This window comes from Rhinoderma darwinii, chromosome 1 (genome assembly GCF_050947455.1).
Source record: "Rhinoderma darwinii isolate aRhiDar2 chromosome 1, aRhiDar2.hap1, whole genome shotgun sequence".
NCBI classification, from domain to species: Eukaryota; Metazoa; Chordata; class Amphibia; order Anura; family Rhinodermatidae; genus Rhinoderma; species Rhinoderma darwinii.
The window spans coordinates 351,985,375-352,006,891 of NC_134687.1; the positions used below are offsets into that span (position 1 = coordinate 351,985,375).

The 21,517-nt window shown below is 41.4% G+C and overlaps 1 protein-coding gene across 10 annotated transcripts in view; it reads right to left on the minus strand.

Annotated features, from left to right (window-relative positions):
* The window catches only part of LINGO2 (leucine rich repeat and Ig domain containing 2), a 1,254,957-nt gene that overhangs the window by 650,864 nt on the left and 582,576 nt on the right, over window positions 1–21,517 (minus strand). For all 10 annotated transcript variants that reach the window (XR_012847678.1, XR_012847677.1, XM_075826599.1 and 7 more), the window contains one exon: window positions 13,442–13,495. The gene's annotated coding sequence lies outside the window, so the exon portion shown is untranslated. The remainder of the gene's footprint in view (window positions 1–13,441; window positions 13,496–21,517) is intronic.

Below are 21,517 nucleotides of genomic sequence, written 5' to 3' on the forward strand. Positions count from 1 at the left end.
TAAATGAATTCCTTGAGGGGTGTAGTTTACAAAATGGGGTCACTATTGGGGGATTCCTACTGTTTTGACACCTCAACACCTCTTCAAACCTGGCATGCTGCCTAAAATATATTCTAATAAAAAAGAGGACTCAAAATGCACTAGGTGCTTCTTTGCTTCTAGGCCTTGTCTTTTAGTCCACGAGCGCAGTAGGGCCACATGTGGGACATTTCTAAAAACTGCAGAATCTGGAAAATACATATTTAGTAGTGTTTCTCTGGTAAAACCTTCTGTGTTACAGAAAAAAAAATGAATAAAATTGAAATTCAGCAAGAAAAATGAAATTTGCAAATTTCACCTCCACTTTGCTTTAATTCCTGTGAAATGCCTGAAGGGTTAAAAAACTTTATAACTGCTGTTTTGAATACTTTGAGGGGTCTAGTTTTTAAAATGGGGTGTTTTATCAGGGTTTCTAATACATAGGCCCCACAAAGCCACTTCAGAACTCAAGAGGTACCTTAAAAAAAAGGCTTTTGAAATTTTCTTAAAAATATGAGAAATTGCTGTTTATGTTCTAAGCCTTGTAACGTCCAAGAAAAATAAAAGAATGTTCAAAAAACGATGCCAATCTAAAGTAGACATATGGGAAATGTGAACTAGTAACTATTTTGGGTGGTATAAACGTCTGTTTTACAAGCAGATGCATTTAAATTCTGAAAAATGCAATTTTTTCAAAATTTTCTCTAAATTTTGCAATTTTTCACCAATAAACACTGAATATATCGACCAAATTTTACCACGAACATGAAGCCCAATGTGTCACGAGAAAACAATCTCAGAATCGCTTGGGTAGGTTTAAGCATTCCGACGTTATTACCACATAAAGTGAAATATGTCAGATTTGAAAAATGGGCTCTGAGCCTTAAGGCCAAAACTAGGCTGCGTCCTTAAGGGGTTAAATAGTTTTATGTAAATACATAGCGTATTGAAAAGCTATTCAACTTTCTAATATACACAGTATTTTAAGGGCATGACCACACGTGGCGGATTTCCTCCGCAACTGTCCGCATCAATGCCGCACAGAATCTGCGTTGCAGATTCTGCTGCGGATCTGCACAAAATGTGCAGTAAATTGATGCGGACTAGCTGCTGCGGACTGCGGGAAAAGTGCTTCCCTTCTCCCTATCAGTGCAGGATAGAGAGAAGGGACAGCACTTTCCCTAGTGAAAGTAAACGAATTTCATACTTACCGGCCGTCGTCTTGGTGACGCGTCCCTCTTTCGGCATCCAGCCCGACCTCCCTGGATGACGCGCCAGTCCATGTGACCGCTGCAGCCTGTGCTTGGCCTGTGATTGGCTGCAGCCGTCACTTAGACTGAAACGTCATCCTGGGAGGCCGGACTGGAGACAGAAGCAGGGAGTTCTCGGTAAGTATGAACTTATATTTTTTTACAGGTTGCTGTATATTGTGATCTGTAGTCACTGTCCAGGGTGCAGAAACAGTTACTGCCGATCGCTTAACTCTTTCAGCACCCTGGACAGTGACTATTTACTCACGTCGCCTAGCAACGCTCCCGTCATTACGGGAGCCCCATTGACTTCCTCAGTCTGGCTGTAGACCTAGAAATACATAGGTCCAGCCAGAATGAAGAAATGTCATGGCAAAAAAGCAAGACGCATTCACAGCACACATAACATGTGCATGACAGCTGCGGACTTCATTGCGGAACTTAGAATCTCCATTGAAGTCAATGGAGAAATTCCGCCATGAGTCCGCCACTGCTCCGCAACAGACAGAGCATGCTGCGGACACCAAATTCCGCTCCGCAGCCTATGCTCCGCAGCGGAATTTTACGCCTCGTCTAAACGAACACTGCTAAATTAAAGTGTAAGTCAATGGACAAACGGCTCCGCTGCGGATTAACGCTGCGGAGTGTCCGCAGCGGAATTTAAGTGAAATTCCGCCACGTGTGAACCCAGCCTAATTCCCTGCCACTTGTAAGTTCTGCATTGTCTGTGAATAGAAACATTGTTTTTTAACAACCAGAAAACTCACACTGAGTTTTTTTGCAGGCAGAATATTCTGCCTAGAAAAAGCAGCTCCGAGTTTTTTGCCACGATTTTTGCCGCGGTTTTTTTAGGCGATTTTTTACCTCTGTTTTCAGATGTAATTCGGCCTGAAAAAACGGCTCCATTACGCCTACAAACATCTGCACATTGCTTGCAATGGGAATTACGATGTTCTGTTCCCACGAGCCTTTATTTTACGCGTCGCTGTCAAAATACGGCGCGTAAAATGACAGCTTGTCAAAAGAAGTGCAGGACACTTCTTGGGACGTAATTGGAGCCTTTTTTCATTGACTCCAATGAAAATCAACTCCAACTACGTCCGTAAAAGACGCAGCGAAAAACGCGTGCACTTGTAAAAACGTCTAAAATTCAGGAACTGTTTTCTCCTGAAAACAGCTCCGTAATTTCAGACGTATTTGGCGTTGTCGTGTGCACATACCCTTAGGCCTCATGCACACTTCCATCACTGTTTTAGCGGCCGTTTTTGATGGATCCGTGTGTCCGTTTTTGCTTCCGTGTGCACTCCATTTCCGTTCCGTGTTTCCGTTTAAAAAACGGATGTGAACTTCACTTGAACCGGTCACATGTCCCAGGAAACACCCATAGAAAGGTTACAAGAAGTTTTTGGTGCTGTTTTCTTAGCTTTCAGAGCATAGAGAACAGTTTGAAATTACTCTGCTTGGCTTACTTTGGATTTACGGGTCGTAATTACGACCCAAAATAGCGGGCCCATAGACTTCTGTTAGCCACGGGTACCTTCCCGTTTTCTCACGGGAAGGTGCCCAAGCCGTTAAAAAGCTAGAACATGTTCTATTTTTTTATTTTACGGGCCGTGCTCCTATACTTTATAATGGGAGCACGGCTCGGAAAAACGACCGGCTGCCCGTGGCCGGCCCGGCCCGGCCGTGCTCATCTCCTGAAATACTCTGTGCTGCCTTAAACTCTGTGGACAGGTCAGGATCCTGTTTCTTTTAAATGCTGCTGGGGAACCCGCTCGATCCACGATATAAGGCTGCGCTACAGTGCAGCATTTAAAAGAAACAGGATCCTGACCTGTCCACAGAGTTTAAGGCAGCACAGAGTATTTCAGGAGAGGAGCGTGTGATTGGCTGAAGAGGCCGCGGCAGCCTGTGATTGGCTGCAGAGGCCGCGGTAGCCTGTGATTGGCTGCAGAGGCGGTCACGTGACGAGCGTGACCGCCACTACAGCCTGTGATTGGCTGCAGCGAGCGGTGACATGGATGAAATGTCATCGCTGGAGGCCGGACAGGAGGAATGTAAGTATGAACGTATTTATATATTTTTTTTATTACATTAAAATTTTATTGTCCGCGCGCCGAGCATGGTGCTGTCAAGGTTGCTGAAAGAGTTAGTGCAACCCATTAACTCTATCAGCACCCTGGACAGTACCATGCTCGGTGCACGGAAATTACAGGTTCGGTCAGAACTAGTTCGGTCCGAATCGAACTTTTTGAAATTTGGCGAACTAGCCGAACCAAACTTTTCATAAGTTCGCTCATCTCTACTAGAAATAATACAGAATACAACTGTGCAAGGTCTACGCTACCCTCTGACACACTTGAAACTGCGCAAAGTCTATACCGGTCAGAATTTTGGGATTGCAAAGCACATGTTATAAGACAGCAGGTCAATGAGAAAATAACATTACTGTGGGTGTGTAAAGTTTACCTACTGAGAATTACATACAATGGAACAAAAGAAAAGCATGCTCAGAAAACAAGCAGTGCAATGTGTGCATTTACTTACTTATTTTGTGACGCTGGGCACTAGTTCCCTTCTGTCATCTGCGTTTCAAAAGCTTCATGGCAAGCTCCTCCCACGCGGCGTCCTTTTTATAACGGTCGTGGTAGCATTCTGTGCGCGTATCCCACAGTTCTGGGTGATCCTGCACCAATGCTATCATTCTTTCCACATCCATCTTCAGAACTGACTGGCTACTGTAGACTGTGAGTCTGTGAACTTTGTCCCACCCAGCCGTTGCTATGGCAACGGATCAGTCAAAAACGGACAGCACACGGAAGCCTTCAGTGTGCCATCTGTTTTTTTCACTGACCCATTGACTTCTATGGGCCACACGGTCACTGAATCACTGAGCAAAGTAGGACATGCTCTACTTTGCACAGAACGGAACAACGGATCCGTTTAAATAACGGAAGTGTTCATGGGGCCATTGCAATGAATGGGTTCAGGGTGCTATCAGTGACAAAAACGGATAGCACCCTGAAGGAAAAAACTGAAGTGTGCATGAGGCCTTAGGGTATTTTCACACGGCAACGCAAAATACGTCTGAAATTACGGAGCTGTTTTCAGGAGAAAACAGCTCCTGAATTTCAGACGTTTTTGCATGTACTCGCGTTTTTCGCGGCGTCTATTATGGACGTAATTGGAGCTGGTTTTCATTGGAGTCAATGAAAAATGGCTCCAATTACGTCCCAAGAAGTGTCCTGCACTTCTTTGCCGCGGGCGTAATTTTACGAGCCGTCTTTTGACAGCGACGCGTAAAATGACACCTTGTCTGCACAGAACATCGTAAAACCCATTGCAGGCAATGGGCAGATGTTTGCCGACGTATTGAAGCCGTCTTTTCAGGCGTAATTCGAGCATACCCTCACACATTGCAGAAAACTGTGTACTATCTCACAGATGATTGCCTAGACTGGAAATAATTGTATCAAACTCTTAGGGTATGTTCACACAACCTATTTTCAGACGTAATTCAGGCGTTTTACGCATCGAATTATGCCTAAAAAGACGGCTCCATTACGCCTGCAAACATCTGCCCATTGCTTGCAATGGGTTTTAAGATGTTCTGTTCCCACGAGCCTTTATTTTACGCGTCGCTGTCAAAATACGGAGCGTAAAATGACGGCTCGTCAAAAGAAGTGCAGGACACTTCTTGGGACATTTTTGGAGCCGTCTTTTTATAGACTCTATTGAAAACAGCTCCAAAAACGGCCATAAAAGATGCAGCGAAAACTCTGCGAAAAACGCAGCAAAAAACGCGAGTTGTTCAAAAAACGTCTGAAAATCAGGAGCTGTTTTCCCTTGAAAACAGCTCCGTATTTTCAGACGTTTTTTGATAAGCGTGTGAACATACCCTAAGGGCATGCCCAGACGTGGCGGAATTTTTCCAAACCTTCCGCATCAATGCCGCACAGAATCTGCGTTGCAGATTCTGTTGCGGATCTGCCCAAAATGGGCATTAAATTGATGCGGACTAGCCGCTGCGTATTGAGGTGAAAGTACTTCCTTTCTTTCTATCAGTGCAGGATAGAGAGAAGGGACAGCACTTTCCCTAGTGAAAGTAAAAGAATTTCATACTTACCGGCCGTTGTCTTGGTGACGCGTCCCTCTTTCGGCGTCCAGCCCGACCTCCCTGGATGACGCGGCAGTCCATGTGACCGCTGCAGCCTGTGATTGGCTGCAGCCGTCACTTAGACTGAAACGTCATCCTGGGAAACCGGACTGGAGGAAGAAGCAGGGAGTTCTCGGTAAGTATAAACTTCTATTTTTTTACAGGTTGCTGTATATTGTGATCGGTAGTCACTGTCCAGGGTGCAGAAACAGTTACTGCCGATCGCTTAACTCTTTCAGCACCCTGGACAGTGACTATTTACTGACGTCGCCTAGAAACGCTCCCGTAATTACGGGTGCACACACGTAGTCACCCGTAATTATGGGTGCACACACATAGTCACCCGTAATTATGGGTGCACACACGTAGTCACCCGTAATTACGGGAGCCCCATTGACTTCCTCAGTCTGGCTGTAGACCTAGAAATACATAGGTCCAGCCAGAATGAAGAAATGTCATGTTAAAAAACCAATACGCTCCGCAGCACGCATAACATCTACATTACATCTGCGGACTTCATTGCGGAATTTTGAATCTCCATCCAAGTCAATGGAGAAATTCCGCAATGAGTCCGCAACCAGTCCGCCACACGTCCGCAACAACCATTGTATGCTGCGGACACCAAATTCCGCACCGCAGCCTATGCTCCGCAGCGGAATTGTCCGCAACGTGCAAACGAACCCTACTAAAAAGCTGTGGAAGGCAATGGAGAAACGGGTCCGCTGCGGATTTCCGCTGTGGAGTGTCCGCAGCGGAATTCCAGAGCAATTCCGCCACGTCTGGCCATGCCCTTAGGCTATGTTCACACTGAGTTTTTTGCAGGCGGAAATTCTGCCTCAAAATTCCGTTTGGAAGTTTGAGGCAGATTTTCCTCTCCCTGCACGCCGATTTTCGCGCGCAGGGAGAATACGCTTTCTGTGCCTCCCATTGATGTCACTGGGAGGTCAGAGGCATAAACGCCCGAAGATAGGGCATGTCCCTTCTTTCTCCCGCGAGACGGTTTTACCACTCGCGGGAAAAAGACGCCTCTGCCTCCCATTGAAATCAATGGGAGGCATTTTCGGGCCGTTTTTGACGAGTTTTGCGGCACGGTTTTTGAGTCAAAAAACTTGTCAAAAAACTTAGTTTGAACAAGTTATCATCTGGCAAATACACAGCAAAAACGCCAGGAAAAACCCCACTAAAAACGTGCCGTTTTTCTAAAAATGCTGTGTGTGTGAATCTATCCTTTGGCTAAGTTCACACTGAGTTTTTTTACGCGGAAACCGCGCCAAAAAGCTCATCAAAAATGGCCCGAAAATGCCTCCCGTCGATTTCAATGTGAGGTGGGGGCGGTTTTCTCCCGCGAGCGGTAAAACCGGCTGGCGGGAGAAAGAAGCTACATGCCCTATCTTCGGGCATTTCCGCCTCTGACCTCCCATTGACTTCAATGGGAGGCAGAGAAAGCGTATTTCGTGGCATTTTATGCCCGCATCGCCCAATGGCCGCGGGTGAAAAACGCCGCGAAAATCGGCGTGCAGGGTGAAGAAAATCTGCCTCAAACTTCCAAACTGATTTTTGAAGCAGAAATTCTGCCTACAAAATACTCAGTGTGAACATAGCCTTAGGCCCCCGCCTCCCATTGAAATCGACGGGAGGCATTTTCGGGCGGTTTTTGACGAGCTTTTTGGTGCGGTTTCCGCGTCAAAAAACTCGTCAAAATACTCTGTGTGAACAGGGCCTTAGGGTATGTTCACACACTTAGCAAAAAACGTCTGAAAATACGTAGCTGCTTTCAATGAAAACAGCCTCTGATTTCCAGGCGTTTTTGAAGCTGAAAATGAAGCTTCTTTTAATTTGGAGCTTCTTTTGAGGCTTCTTTTCAGGCTTCTGCATTTTTTGAGGCGTTTTTCATAGTATTCAATGGAAAATCAGCTCCAAAAAACGCCTCAAGAAGTGACATGCTACTTCTTTTTTCGGAGCGTCTTTTTACGCTCCGTTTTTTGAAACAGCGGCATAAAAAGACGCCCCGTATGCACTAAATGCTGTTTTTCCCATTAACTCCAATGGCCAGATGTTTGTAGGCGTTCAGCTTACGTTTTTTCAGCTGTTTTTCGAGAAAAAAACCCCCGAAAGACGCCTGAAAACACTGCGTGTGAACATACCCTTAGCCTTGAGAAGTATTACATCTAAATAGGGTTTCAGCCTCCATATATAAGCAAGAATGTTTCCATTCACTGACAGCAAAGAAATCTGGAAAATGGTGATGATTCGCAACACAGAGTATGTTAGAAGGTTGCATGTCTTTTATATATAAACTTAATTTAAACCCCTTAATTAAATTAGCCCCAACAATATAATTTTCTACTATAAAGGTCTTTACTAAAACCCTTTTATATCATAAACCACGAAAAGTAATTTCTCTATACAAGTCTAAAAACATAATTTATGCATTATAGTCCTTCAATGCCTATATTGCAATCATATTTTTCATCATCATTTACATACTCTTTAAAGAGGATCTGTCCCCTCTCCTGGCATTTCTACTTAAAGAGGCTCTGTCACCAGATTTTGCAACCCCTATCTGCTATTGCAGCAGATCGGTGCTGCAATGTAGATTACAGTAACGTTTTTATTTTTTAAAAACGAGCATTTTTGGCCAAGTTATGACCATTTTTGTATTTATGCAAATGAGGCTTGCAAAAGTACAACTGGGCGTGTTGAAAAGTAAAAGTACAACTGGGCGTGTATTATGTGCGTACATCGGGGCGTTTTTACTTCTTTTACTAGCTGGACGTTCTGAAGAGAAGTATCATCCACTTCTCTTCAGAACGCCCAGCTTCTGGCAGTGCAGACACAGCCGTGTTCTCGAGAGATCACGCTGTGACGTCACTTCCCCAGGTCCTCCTCGTGTCAGACGAGCAAGGACACATCGGCACCAGAGGCTACAGATGATTCTGCAGCAGCATCGACGTTTGCAGGTAAGTCGATGTAGCTACTTACCTGCAAATGCTGATGCTGCTGCAGAATCAACTGTAGCCTCTGGTGCCGACACGATGCAGGACCTGTGAGTGACGTCACAGATCTGCACTGCCAGAAGCTGGGCGTTCTGAAGAGAAGTGGATGATACTTCTCATCAGAACGCCCAGCTAGTAAAAGTAGTAAACACGCCCCGATGTAACACACATAATACACGCCCAGTTGTACTTTTACTTTTCAACACGCCCAGTTGTACTTTTGCAAGCCTCATTTGCATAAATAAAAAAATGGCCATAACTTGGCCAAAAATGCTCGTTTTTTCAAAATAAAAACGTTACTGTAATCTACATTGCAGCGCCTATCTGCTGCAATAGCAGATAGGGGTTTCAAAATCTGGTGACAGAGCCTCTTTAAGTTAATAATTATATCCCCATGAAATAACAATTTTGGAGCATATTTTCTTAGAACTCTATGTTGTGCCATTTCTCTGTTATCCCTCTTAGAAATGTATGAATGCATTGAAAACTGGGTGTTACCAGTTGGGGTGTGTTCCTACATAGACTGACATTGTCTGATCACTGATGACAGAGTGAGACTATGCAGGGACCTACCCCTTTGAAAAGGGGAATAGTAGCAACCAGTTGTTAATTTATTCATACATTTCTATGAAGAATAACAGAGGAATGGCATATCGCAGAGTTAAAAAAAATAATTATTTTATGGGGAATAACAAGAATAGACATGTCATGAGAGGTATAACTAATGGTCTCCAAAAGCAAACAATATTATTGGGCTAGGTATTGTTCCAGGGAACATCCCCCCATATCCATTAACGAGGCAACTCTATAATACATATATAAACATGAAAAGAACAGAGTCTATAGCCAATATATTCCAAAAGTATCAATACAAAACTTTATTAAATATACACAATGAACAAACATTTAAAAAACGGTATAAGAGTAGGAGAACTCAATCACAGAATGACATAGAGACAAGTCAGGAAAGCCAAGGTAAGTATAATAAACCTATAAAGTATGGGTTTAGGGTAGGACTAACACCAGTATAACATAAGACTAGTTAGATATGTTTGCATACTTAGATGCTGTTTACAGGACATTAATGGTCCCAAAAGCAGACATCAGGAAATAAAGGTAGTGGGTCTGAACACGACCCTATGTGAAAGATTACTGGGGTAGTCTTACCCATAAAGAGTCCTTAGGCTGAGTCCTGGTGGTCACTGTGTGCGCCCCGACGCGCGTTTCGCGGAATGTCCGCTTCCTCAAGGGGATGTAGTGTGTTAGATCAGAGGGCACCCTATATACCCTACCTATCAGGTGTAAACTATCAGTATTCTGTCCCGGCCAGGCGCACTTGGCGCGCATCCGACGGCGAAACCGGAAGTGTGGCATGCCCCACTTCCGTCCTCCAGTGCTGCGGCGCACATCCGGTCTCTGGTCGCGTACCAGACGATCCGGACATGCGCACTGCACTCTAGGAGAGACGGGCGTGGCCTCACCCAGTCCCGGTCGCACACGTCAGAGGCGCGCACACGATTGGACAGAACAGAACACTATATGCAGGTAAGTCAATTAGAGCATTTCATAACCCTTTTAATGTTGCATGATCTCTGTATCCTCACAATTTAATGGGAATACCCAGGAAATACAGATGAATACATCTGATTCATTTTAAACCAACAAGTGTTATTTGTACCATTAGGGGCCGATTTCAACAGAAACACTGCTCATATTGCATAATATTGAACAAAAGGGATACATTTATTTCTTGAAACGATGATGCCTAAAAATAACCTTATTAGATTGGATAAATAAATGATCAATGGTATATATTGGACTACAGGAGTACTATGGAGAGAGTGTATATGTATAAATTAATATGTGGATATGATATGTCAGTTAAAGACACAACTGTGCCACACATTCAGTAACATAGAAACCCTCCATATCAGAAATACATTAATTTTCAAACAACATATACCAAATAAACACCATAAACAGAAAAAAATGGAAAAAGATATAATTTTTTATAGTAGAAAAGAATTATAAGATAAATAAGTGACTTAAAAGTGCAAAAAATAAATAAATTAGAGACTGTTGCCTAGAGCAACAGTCATGTAGGGTTGTCTGGGTTGTAGGGTACGCGACCAGAGACCGGATATGCGCCGCAGCACTGGAGGACGGAAGTGGGGCATGCCACACTTCCGGTTTCGCCGTCGGATGCGCGCCAAGTGCGCCTGGCCGGGACAGAATACTGATAGTTTACACCTGATAGGTAGGGTATATAGGGTGCCCTCTGATCTAACACACTACATCCCCTTGAGGAAGCGGACATTCCGCGAAACGCGCGTCGGGGCGCACACAGTGACCACCAGGACTCAGCCTAAGGACTCTTTATGGGTAAGACTACCCCAGTAATCTTTCACATAGGGTCGTGTTCAGACCCACTACCTTTATTTCCTGATGTCTGCTTTTGGGACCATTAATGTCCTGTAAACAGCATCTAAGTATGCAAACATATCTAACTAGTCTTATGTTATACTGGTGTTAGTCCTACCCTAAACCCATACTTTATAGGTTTATTATACTTACCTTGGCTTTCCTGACTTGTCTCTATGTCATTCTGTGATTGAGTTCTCCTACTCTTATACCGTTTTTTAAATGTTTGTTCATTGTGTATATTTAATAAAGTTTTGTATTGATACTTTTGGAATATATTGGCTATAGACTCTGTTCTTTTCATGTCATGAGAGGTAACAGGTGACTCTTTAAAAAACACCTGTCAAAAATGAGATCTTCAATGACACAGAATCATTTTAGTCTAAATATGTTTGTGTTACATATTCTCTTTAAAAGCACAGTAAAATGTGTCCTATCCATGTCCCACATTTACTGGTGGATTGATACAGCGGAGAGGGATTTTCTGGAGATACATGAAAGGGGTTGTCTATTGCTAGAACCCTGCTGTCATCATATTAGAACTTTAAAATTCAGGAGCTTATATACTGTTCTTGCACTCCTTTGTTGGTGTCTACCCAGGGTAAGCTACTGTTTTATCAAAAAAGTGCTTCAGCCTGGTAGGCAGCTGTGACATCACAAATGTCTTTTCATCCGATATGCTGCTGTGGCATGACATCACAAACGTGTTTCAGTCAGGTAAGCAACTGTGACATTACAATTCTCTTTCTGTCAAGCAAGCTGCTGTGACATCACTAGTAGGTTTCAGTTAGATAAGCTGCTGTGACATCACTAGTGAGTTTCAGTTTTTCAGTTAGATAAGCTGCAGTGACATCACTAGTGGGTTTCAGTTAGATAAGCTGCTGTGACATCACTAGTGAGTTTCAGTTAGATAAGCTGCTGTGACATCACTAGTGGGTTTCAGTTAGATAAGCTGCTGTGACATCACTAGTGAGTTTCAGTTAAATAAGCTGCTGTGACATCACAACTGTGTTTCATTCAGGTAACTGCTGTGACATTACAACTGTTTTGGTCAGGTAAGCTATAATGGCAATTCAAGTGAGTTTTACTCAGGTAAGCTGCTGCATCATAACAGTGCTTTTATCAGATAGGGGGCTATGACAACACAAGTAAGGTGAATGGCTGGCAGCTTCTGTGCCATTATACTTGTGTTAAAGTAAGGTAAACTGCTGTCAGTGACATCACAAGTGAGTTTCAGATGGATAACATGGTGTGACATCACAAATGTATATCAATCAGGTTAGCTGCTGTGACATCATAACTAGTTTTAGTCAGGTAAAGTACTGTGATATTATAAGTGTTTCAGCTAGGTAAGCAGCTGTGACATCACAACTCTTTATTCAGTAACCTACTGTGACAGCACTAGTGTATTTCAGTCGGATGAACTGCTGAGACATCAAAATAAATTTTCGTCAAAACTACCATATGTACAGTACAATAGCATTAATTTATCAGTTGGAAATCAAGGAGTACATGTACTCTTCTCGTACAGTGGCCCTCTGTAGTTTGTCTGTCCCTGCAAGGAATGATGTATGACATTTTTTTTTTGCAGATAGCTGTGTATTCATTTATTCATTCATCATTGGCAAATAAAAATGTTATTATATAAATCAAATTAATCATCTATGAATCTTGTTAATCATCTACTCCACTCCTCATTAAAATCATTTTTTACGTATTCATTAACATAAGCGAAGTGCTGAAAACCGCAGTTTGCATGTGGACTCTGTGGGTCACAATTGGATTGGTTGGCATTGTCAGAAAGCAGGTGACCTCCCATTCTTGATGGAGATATGAAATTTCTTAGTAAGGTGCTCAGGTTAAGGCTCCCATACGTGTTAAATAGAGAAGCAAAGTTGATTGTCACAGTAATTTGATGTTGGTGAAGTTGGGCAAGAAGATAAGCAGGCTGAGGTTAGGGCTAGCGGCATTTGGTCAGATTGTTAAAGAGGTATATTCCAAGGAAAGCAATATTGGAAATCGGTTATCACAAAATTCTAGTGCATTGCGACAGGAAACAAAACACGTATTGCTCAGCCATTAGAGCAGTGGTTTGAGACAGAATATTAGGATGATAGAGCTAATGGTTTTCCAGGAACCATGTTGCATTTTCTTGCTACTTTACTAAGAAGCTGGTGCTTGCCTGACAGAATGGGTGTATGACCAGAGAGGGGTAAGGGAGTAAGCAGAGATACCAGCCACTATGGCAAGTTAGGCAGCAAGTGTTACATGTAGTCATTCAAAGAAGACATGAAATCTGATTGACTGTTGTTGACTACAATGCTTAACTGTGTTTTCAATCATGGTATTAATCTGGATTCAGAGGAACTAGGGAAAGTTTCTTCTTCATCGGTCTGAAGGTTAAGACCATGTATTTGCAAAGGACATATTTAAGATCCTGCTGTGACACCAAAAATGTTAAATTTACTAACAATGGAAACTCATTTATTATGAGAAAAAAAATTGAAATAGTTTATGTATATATATATATATATATATATATATATATATACACTGTATATTTATTTTGTATTATTTGTGGCAGTAGTTGTCACTCTTACCTTTATTTGTAGTCATACTCAAGTCATCATCCTACATTCTACTGGTTTCTTAGTCTGTTACAATGATAAAAAGAAAGAAAATAAATTGGGTTAATGAATTATTTACACCATGTGTAAACTGAATCTAAATCATTGAGATTTTCCAAAATGTAAAAGGTGGGTTGTTATTATCACTATTATTATTATTATTATTATATGAATTGCAGTGCCTTCTGCGTACAAAAATGTGTATATATATATATATATATATATATATATATATATATATACACTATGGGCTAATGAAAGCCAGTATTTGTCACAAGACGAGTCAATGAGGGCCAGTTTATTTATTAAAGGGAACCTTTCATTAGCCCATACATGTGCAGCTGAGTGCACCATGTAATAGGTGTAACAAAACTTGTGTCACTTTAATCTATGTTTCTAGTCTCCTCTGTTTTTTAGATATTGGTGCCGTTATATTTGGCGCCCGGTATGTAAATAACCCCCTGAACTGTCAATGGGGCATTTATTTTATTGTAAATGGCAGGGGGTCGAGATACTTAGCGCTCTGACACTGTCCAATCAGCTACGGAGAGTATCAGAGGGGCTTGTGCTGTGTGTTCTCTCTCGCGAGATCACGCAGTCTTTCCTCCACAGTCTGCAAGAGCCGGGGAGAGGAGTGCGCACGCACGCACAGCTCTGCCGCCGCAGAATGTGAGTTTTTCTCCTCTTCTCTTCTGTTCCGTGTCAGCGGGAGTATTGTCGGCAGCGGCAACGTTTAAATACATTTTACAGAACATCAGCAGCTTGTGAATGAAGCATTGAAGGGCTAACATGCATTGAATTACATTTATAGACTGGAGGAAAATGATATTGTTGAACATAATTGGGAGTCTTTAATCAGGGTGGGCTTAGATGTCAGACTAACCCCAATGCTATAATGAAGCTTAAATTAAGAAGTTTATGGTACGATATCTCAAAGCATAATTCTGACACACAACAGAGTCACTCTACAGTATCGTTCTCAGTCAATTTGCTAGAATACTTTTTGATATAATGACCCTTTTACCTTCTCTAACTTTGTATGGCTGCTACATTGAAATGAAATGAAGTTCATCTTAATATTAGGAATGTTGTTCCTAATAGAATATGCTTGGTTCTACTGTACATACCAGCAGTCTCATGTATCCCAACCATCTCAGAAATTAACTAAGAGTAATTGCATCAGAGCCGGATTATTCAAAGGCCCCGAAAATCTGTAGAACCACAGTGCCAGCCAATTATTATCTCCAAAAGGAGATAACGTGAAAAGTGGTGAATTGTTGATAGGTTTGCCTGCCAAAATGACCTCAAGAGTGCTCCTCCAGAAAGTAATAAAACATCCCAAAAGAACATTTAAAAAATTGAGGGCGTCTTTAGCCTCAGCTAAGGACAATGTTCATAACTCTACAATAAGGATGTAACAAAAAAATAATAGATTCATGTGATTAACAAGATTAAAATACACACTATGAAAGAGTTAATTCAATGCTCACCTAATTACTATTACTACTATTACCTACTATTGCTACTACTACCTACTAATAATGGACACTGACCTTCATGTATTCACGCACACACGCACGCACACACGCACGCACACACAAACACGCACGCACGCACACACACCCTCCCCTCTCCCCTGAATGGTACTGGCAGATACTGCTTGTTAACGGCCACATCTTACATGTCATGGCTGTTTTATGTAATATCTTCCAAAGCCATTTTTACATGATACATGAGGTCTACTACTAGTGCTGTATATTGGAGGTACTCTCAGATTGTTTATTCTCATCTTGTATGCTGAACTTCAAAAGGCCTCTCACTCATACATTAAATGAAATAAAGATGCATGAAAATAAGTGTATGTTAAATACCAATAACACGTAATGTTAATATTAGAAAAATGACTAGTCGTGGTGGCATTTAATTTTTTTTTTCAAATGTAATGCCTTATTGCTGTTCGCTATACTTGCAGGTGAATTTATAATTATTCTCTTTCTGTACCATCTCTGCTCACACTGCTTAAAACATCGTGGAGAACAAGGCTTGTAACTCACCAAGAGTAAAAAATATTAATAATGAAACAAAGTGTTCTGAACATTGTAGGACATTGCACACTCTAAGATGAACCCCTGTAACTATCTCTGCTGGGACACCACGGAGCGTGGAAAGGCTATGGCAGGTTCAACATGATGTCTTCCAACTTAACTGGCACTATAACAAGAAACTTTATTACAGATGGAATATATATTTTGTTAGTTTTTAGAGCATTGTACTTGTTCCAAAAACAGGGGTTAAATAATTCTCATTTAAGAAACTATTTCTCACTCAGCATGAAAAATCTTGTACTAGAAGAAAAAAAGAACATCTGAAAACTGGCAATCAGTTGACAAAACGCTCTTCTCCTACAGTTATTTTGGAAATAGCACTTTGGATCAAACCAAATGAGTTTCAGCATATATAGAAAAAGAAGTAACTGCAGCCTGCACTCACAGAGGTATTGGTGTGACAGCTAGACAGAGGCAGCATGACCTTTCTGCAATAGGTGTTTTGTATTGAGTGCAAAGTCTAATCAAATAAGTTCTATCATGGCACTTGAATGCTTACTGGAATCTGTTCTCGACTTTGAATAAGGCTTCAACAGCTTTTTCTGTATAATAAAACAGATGCAATCCAAAATTATTCTCATGTTCAGTTTTCAATTTACTACTTACAAAACCCAGTGAAGAAAAATTATTAAATTCTACTATAAAACAGGAGCGTTATAATGCAAAAAGAAATAGGCACATCAGAAAAAAAATAGGGCTGATGGAACAAGTTTTTTTCTTTTAGACAAAGTTTGGCCTCCCAACTGTCCATTTGGTTTAGTGAAAAATAGAAAAGAGATGATTTAAGGGAGGAAATACACAGTATGACTGTAAGAAGACATTTGTTAGGAGTTATAGAAGATGGTCAGTTTTTTTTTCTTTTAGAAATAGCACCACTCTTGTCTATCAGCTATGTCTTATATTGTAGCTTAATCCTATTCGAGTAAATTGGGCTGCGAAGCAATAGCGGATAATGGCAATAAACCTAGCACCTACATGGGGAGCTCACTGTGTAAAGATTTATAAGCTATATAAATCAAAATGCAGTGTGCTCCACCTAGTGGTGACTTCAGGCAGCCTGATTTCTTAAATTTAATCTATGACTGTGTGAAGGGTACCAGGCGCTTGGAATCTCTGTTTATATATATATATATATATATATATATATATATATGGGGGTATTTCATTCTGGGTACCCCACCAATCTATAGAACGAAGGGGCAGAAATGTTAAGCACTTTACCCATTGCCTTCAGATCACCTTTCCTCTCATAGAAAAGGATGCAAAAGCCATCAACAGTCAAAGGGGCACAGCATTTGAGGTACCCGATTATCTAACTGTTTTGAGCATTGATATTTTTTATGGCGGCCCTGAACATGGTAGTTTGACTTTGTGAATTTTACAGTGAATGGATGTTAAATTGGCAGATGGACTGTCAAAATATGGAAACTGATATAAGAAATGTAGGCGTTCTGCCATCATTGTACGTACAACTATTATACATTCCTCAGCGTTGAAATTGTACCACCAAGAAGGAAATGTTTTGGAATTGTGGAAATCACATGATCGATAGACAGGTTAATGATATGCAAAATATTCCAAACATCTTGATTTATTTAGCATCGAGTATGAGCGCCACACGTAGATATACACGTACTTACATGCCTTGGCATGCTATCAATGAGGTTTTTAATGGTTGTCTGAGAAATGTTACGCCACGCTGAATGCACTTTGGCATGTAAATCATCAAGATTGGCTGCTGGCAGCTCCCTTTGCGGTTGCCGACCAATAATGTCCCATATGTGCTACATGGGAGAGAAGTCCGGAGACGTTGCAGGCCACGGTAGCATGTTTAGGCCACGCAGGCTGCTCACAGTAGCACGAGCAAAATGCGGCCTGGCGTTGTCCTGCTGAAAAATGGCTTCTTGGACACTTTGAAGAAATGGCCGTACCACTGGTACCACAACCAAATCTGTTAGTGTACCTGAAATGAAGACTAGAGGGGTCCGGCTGCCGTACATTATGCCACCCCACACCATTATCATGGTAGTATGACTAGTGTGACCTTCCCTTGTGAAGGTCTCTTTATGGCGTTTCCCACGTGGTCTCCAGACCAATCTCCGGTTATTATTGCGTTTGAGACAAAAGCGGGACTCATCGCTGAAGAGGATAATCCTATATACCAGCCTCCATTGCAGTTTTGCTGAGCACCATGGTAGCCTTTGAGAGTGGTGGCGTGTGGTAAATGGAACACCTGTGGCTGGACGTCTGTCTCGTAGCCCAATGTTGTGCAAACACCGTCTGATGGTTTGTGTCGTTTGTGTCTGATGGTTTGTTGCCACCCTAGGCTTGTGATGTGACATCCAATTTCACTACGCTCAATTCTTCCAATCAGATGATCAATCCGTGCAGAGGTTCACCTCCGCACACCTCCGGGACACGCAACGTTGAATAGTGCTGACATCTCGGCCTAGGCACATAGCAATCTGCTGGAGTGATAAACCAAGGTCTCTCAGTTGAAGTATTCTGTCCCTCTCAGTTTGCGACAAGAGGTGATAACTGGCACGTCGACGAACAGGAGGCATCACTCAATCATCCCACGCCACTTGATCCAATTTTTGAGGTTTCATTTGGCTAAAAAACTTTGCTCTCCATCTGGCTTTTATGCCCCTTCCACATGCCACAGATTGGAGCTAGGTGCCTGAAAATTTGTTCATTTTCAGATCTTAGCGACACATGCTACTTCTTTCGATTTGCATAACCTTACGGCTTGCCCTTCTTGGGGTTGCAATTTCAATGTTGAGGAGTGTATTTAAAATGATTTGACATAGTAAAGCAAACCAATTTCTCCGGTTGCTGTTTTTTTGTGGTTATCTTAACAGTGAGTTATCACATCCTACAAAAAAGGAAATACAAAAGTTCAATGTGACATTTAATGTAGGTTATATATTTATTACAATAACAATGAGGACAAGGATGTACATCTTTTAAATATTTCATATAAGCTAGACGTGTTTACATATAATAGCTGTTCTCTATTTTTTTTTATGTATTATCCCTCTAGCTGTTCTGAGTGTTTAATTGGAGAGTTTAAAATGAACAACTTCTAAGATGAAAGTTTTGTTTATAACAGCAAAAAGCATTTATTTCACCTCTTAAAGATGCAGCCGATTTTGGACTTCAGGATGCAGCTATTTTTTTTTATTTTGGCATCATTGTATTCTGAGAGCCATAACACTTTTATTTTTCAGTCAATGTAGCTGTGTTAGGGCTTGCTATTTTACAGGACGAGTTTTGGGGTACATGTGACTTGATTAACTTTTAGCAACTTTTGTGGGAGTGTTGTAAAAAACAGCAATTCTGCCATTGTTTTCCAGGATTTGTTTTACTGTGCGGTAGAACTATTAGCTTTATTCTACGGAATAGAATTGCGTCAATATCAGTTATGTCTTTTTTCTATACTTTTGCACAATAAAACCTCATCCATGCTGGTTGATTGCAATAGTGCACCAGCTAGCCAGCTTTGACTGTGGCGGGGCTTCACAAACACACCAACATGGTAGGCCTAGAGGCCTTTGTCAGCTCCCTAGCTCCTATTGCAACCCCCTCCTCTAGCAAACCACTTAGATGTGCTTTGCGGCCACTAAGGGGTTAAATGGTTGAGTTATCTCCAATCCCGGCCATTGCGGTACGATATATGCTGTATATTACCCTGTGTCGTAGGACAAGAAACCACCATATATTACTTGGTTGTATTTTAAATTGATTTCATGCTGTCCTGGAAAAGCTAACTAGGGATGTATCTCATGAAAAGTAGAATTGTGAATGCTGCTCTAACCTGTACTACAGTATGTAACATAATGTTAGTAAAAGGTAGGTAATATGACAGGGCAGATTTACTACTGTGTCTGGGTCTAGAATGTGTCAAAAATACAACAAATTTTGGTGAAAATTGTCGCATTTTATGGTAGTTTGGCACAATTTTGTTTTTTGCACCTTCCTATACACTTTGTAAAAGTGTTCCAAAAGGGAGCATGGCTTAGCAGGAAAGGAGCGTGGCTTTAAATGTGCCAATTTGCGCCAAAAATGCAGCACGAAACTGGCACAAAATTCTGGTGCAAAATAAGCTAAATCAAAGTTGGTATAAAGAAAAGATGATTGTCTAACAGGTCATGTAAGATGCGCCAAAATTATCATCCAGCATGAACCACTGGGGTAATTTGGCTCATGTTGTGACTGCCTGGTCTAAGTTTACGCAGTCTTACTATTAGACAGCATTAGTAAGGGCATGTTCAGACGTGGCAGAATTCTGCAGACACTGTCCGCATCAATGCTGCACATAATCCGCGTTGCAGATTCCATTGCGCCTTTGCCTAAAATGTGAAGTAAATTGCTGCGGATTAGTTGTTGCGGATTCAGGTGAAGCGTACATCCTGCTCTCTTTTAAAACATTCCATCTCAGTCTGGCTATAGACCTCGACACACATAGGTCCAGCCAGAATGATGAAATATCCTGTTCCTGAAAGCAATCCGCATCGCATCACACATAACATCTGCGGATTTCATTGCCTAATTTTGAAACTCCATTGAAGTCAATGGAGAAATTCCGCCACAAGTACGCATCAAGTCCGCAACAGCCAGTGTATGCTGCGGACACCAAATTCCGCACCGCAGCCTATGGTCCGCAGCGTAGTTGTCTGCAACGTCTACACGAAGATAACTAAAAAGGTGTGGAAACCAATGGACAAACTGTCTGCTGCGGACTGTCCGCAGCGAAATTCCACAGCAATTCCGCCACGTGTGAACGTGCCCTAATTGTTGGCAATTCTATTTCCAATTTGCAAAACTTTTTATAAATAAATGTAAAATGGTGGTGAAAGCCGAGCATATACTTTAAGCTTTGAGTTTTACAAAATGCACACCTTTATTGTTAGAAAGTTACATACTTCCTTAATATCCTTATAGCATTGCTAAAAGGTGACATATGTTGAACTGCTTGATACAACATCTGTAAGTGCAGTGCCATATATAGAAGAAAAAGGGCTACATAGCAAAAATTAAAATGGGCCTCTATTATGGTGCTCGGTTTCACAACTAAGGGCAAAAAGTGTTTATTTCCCCCGAAATGCCCTTTCCATTACTCTTAGGCCAATTCCTCATCCCTTTTTTGCATTCAGTTCCTCTGGTGAAAGGAGTCCTGCTAATGTTCTCGCCACCAAATAGAAAAAGGAATGGAGCAAGATGGGTAATGCACCAAGAAGAGAATAGCTCCATAATACGCTATCCATTGGTGCATGCCACAATTTTTATTCTGGTGTATTGATATGTTTTCTGGCTCCAGTACAGTGGCGCCCCATAGAAGTCTATAGGTAACTTATTATGGCTCCATACAACGGGTGAATCAACTAGATTTTGGCAGCTAAAGATCTTCTCTAGCCAAGTGCTTCATTAAAGGGGTTAAATTACTTTTCAAGTAAAATTATTTGCTTCATTTTTTTTCATATTTCTTTTGAAATAACAATAAATTTATTCTGAAAATATTTGTATTGCAAAATTCACATGACATTTTTACCTGAAAAACGATCATCTTCCTAGCTGAGATTTATGTGGATATGTTCTATGGATAGCTTAGACATAACACATTATAAACCGTGTTCTGCATAGATGTGCTATTATTTCAATCAGTACACTGCAACAAGGTAATAAATGCAGCATTAAAATACCTTAATAAACAAGTATAGCTTTTTAGTGTCATAAAATGTTCTTTCCAGAGTGTAGCACATTATGTTTTAAGTGAAGCTCTTCATTAGGCGGTGTGAGAAAATGAAGCATGAAAGGTAGACGGAAAAGCATCCTTAATAGTTCCTGTACAGATAATGCAGGCCAAAGACAATCAACAGCCATGGCTCATTTATTTTATGTCTTTGAGCACTCAGAGACGAAATGTTAGTGTTTGGTATACTGT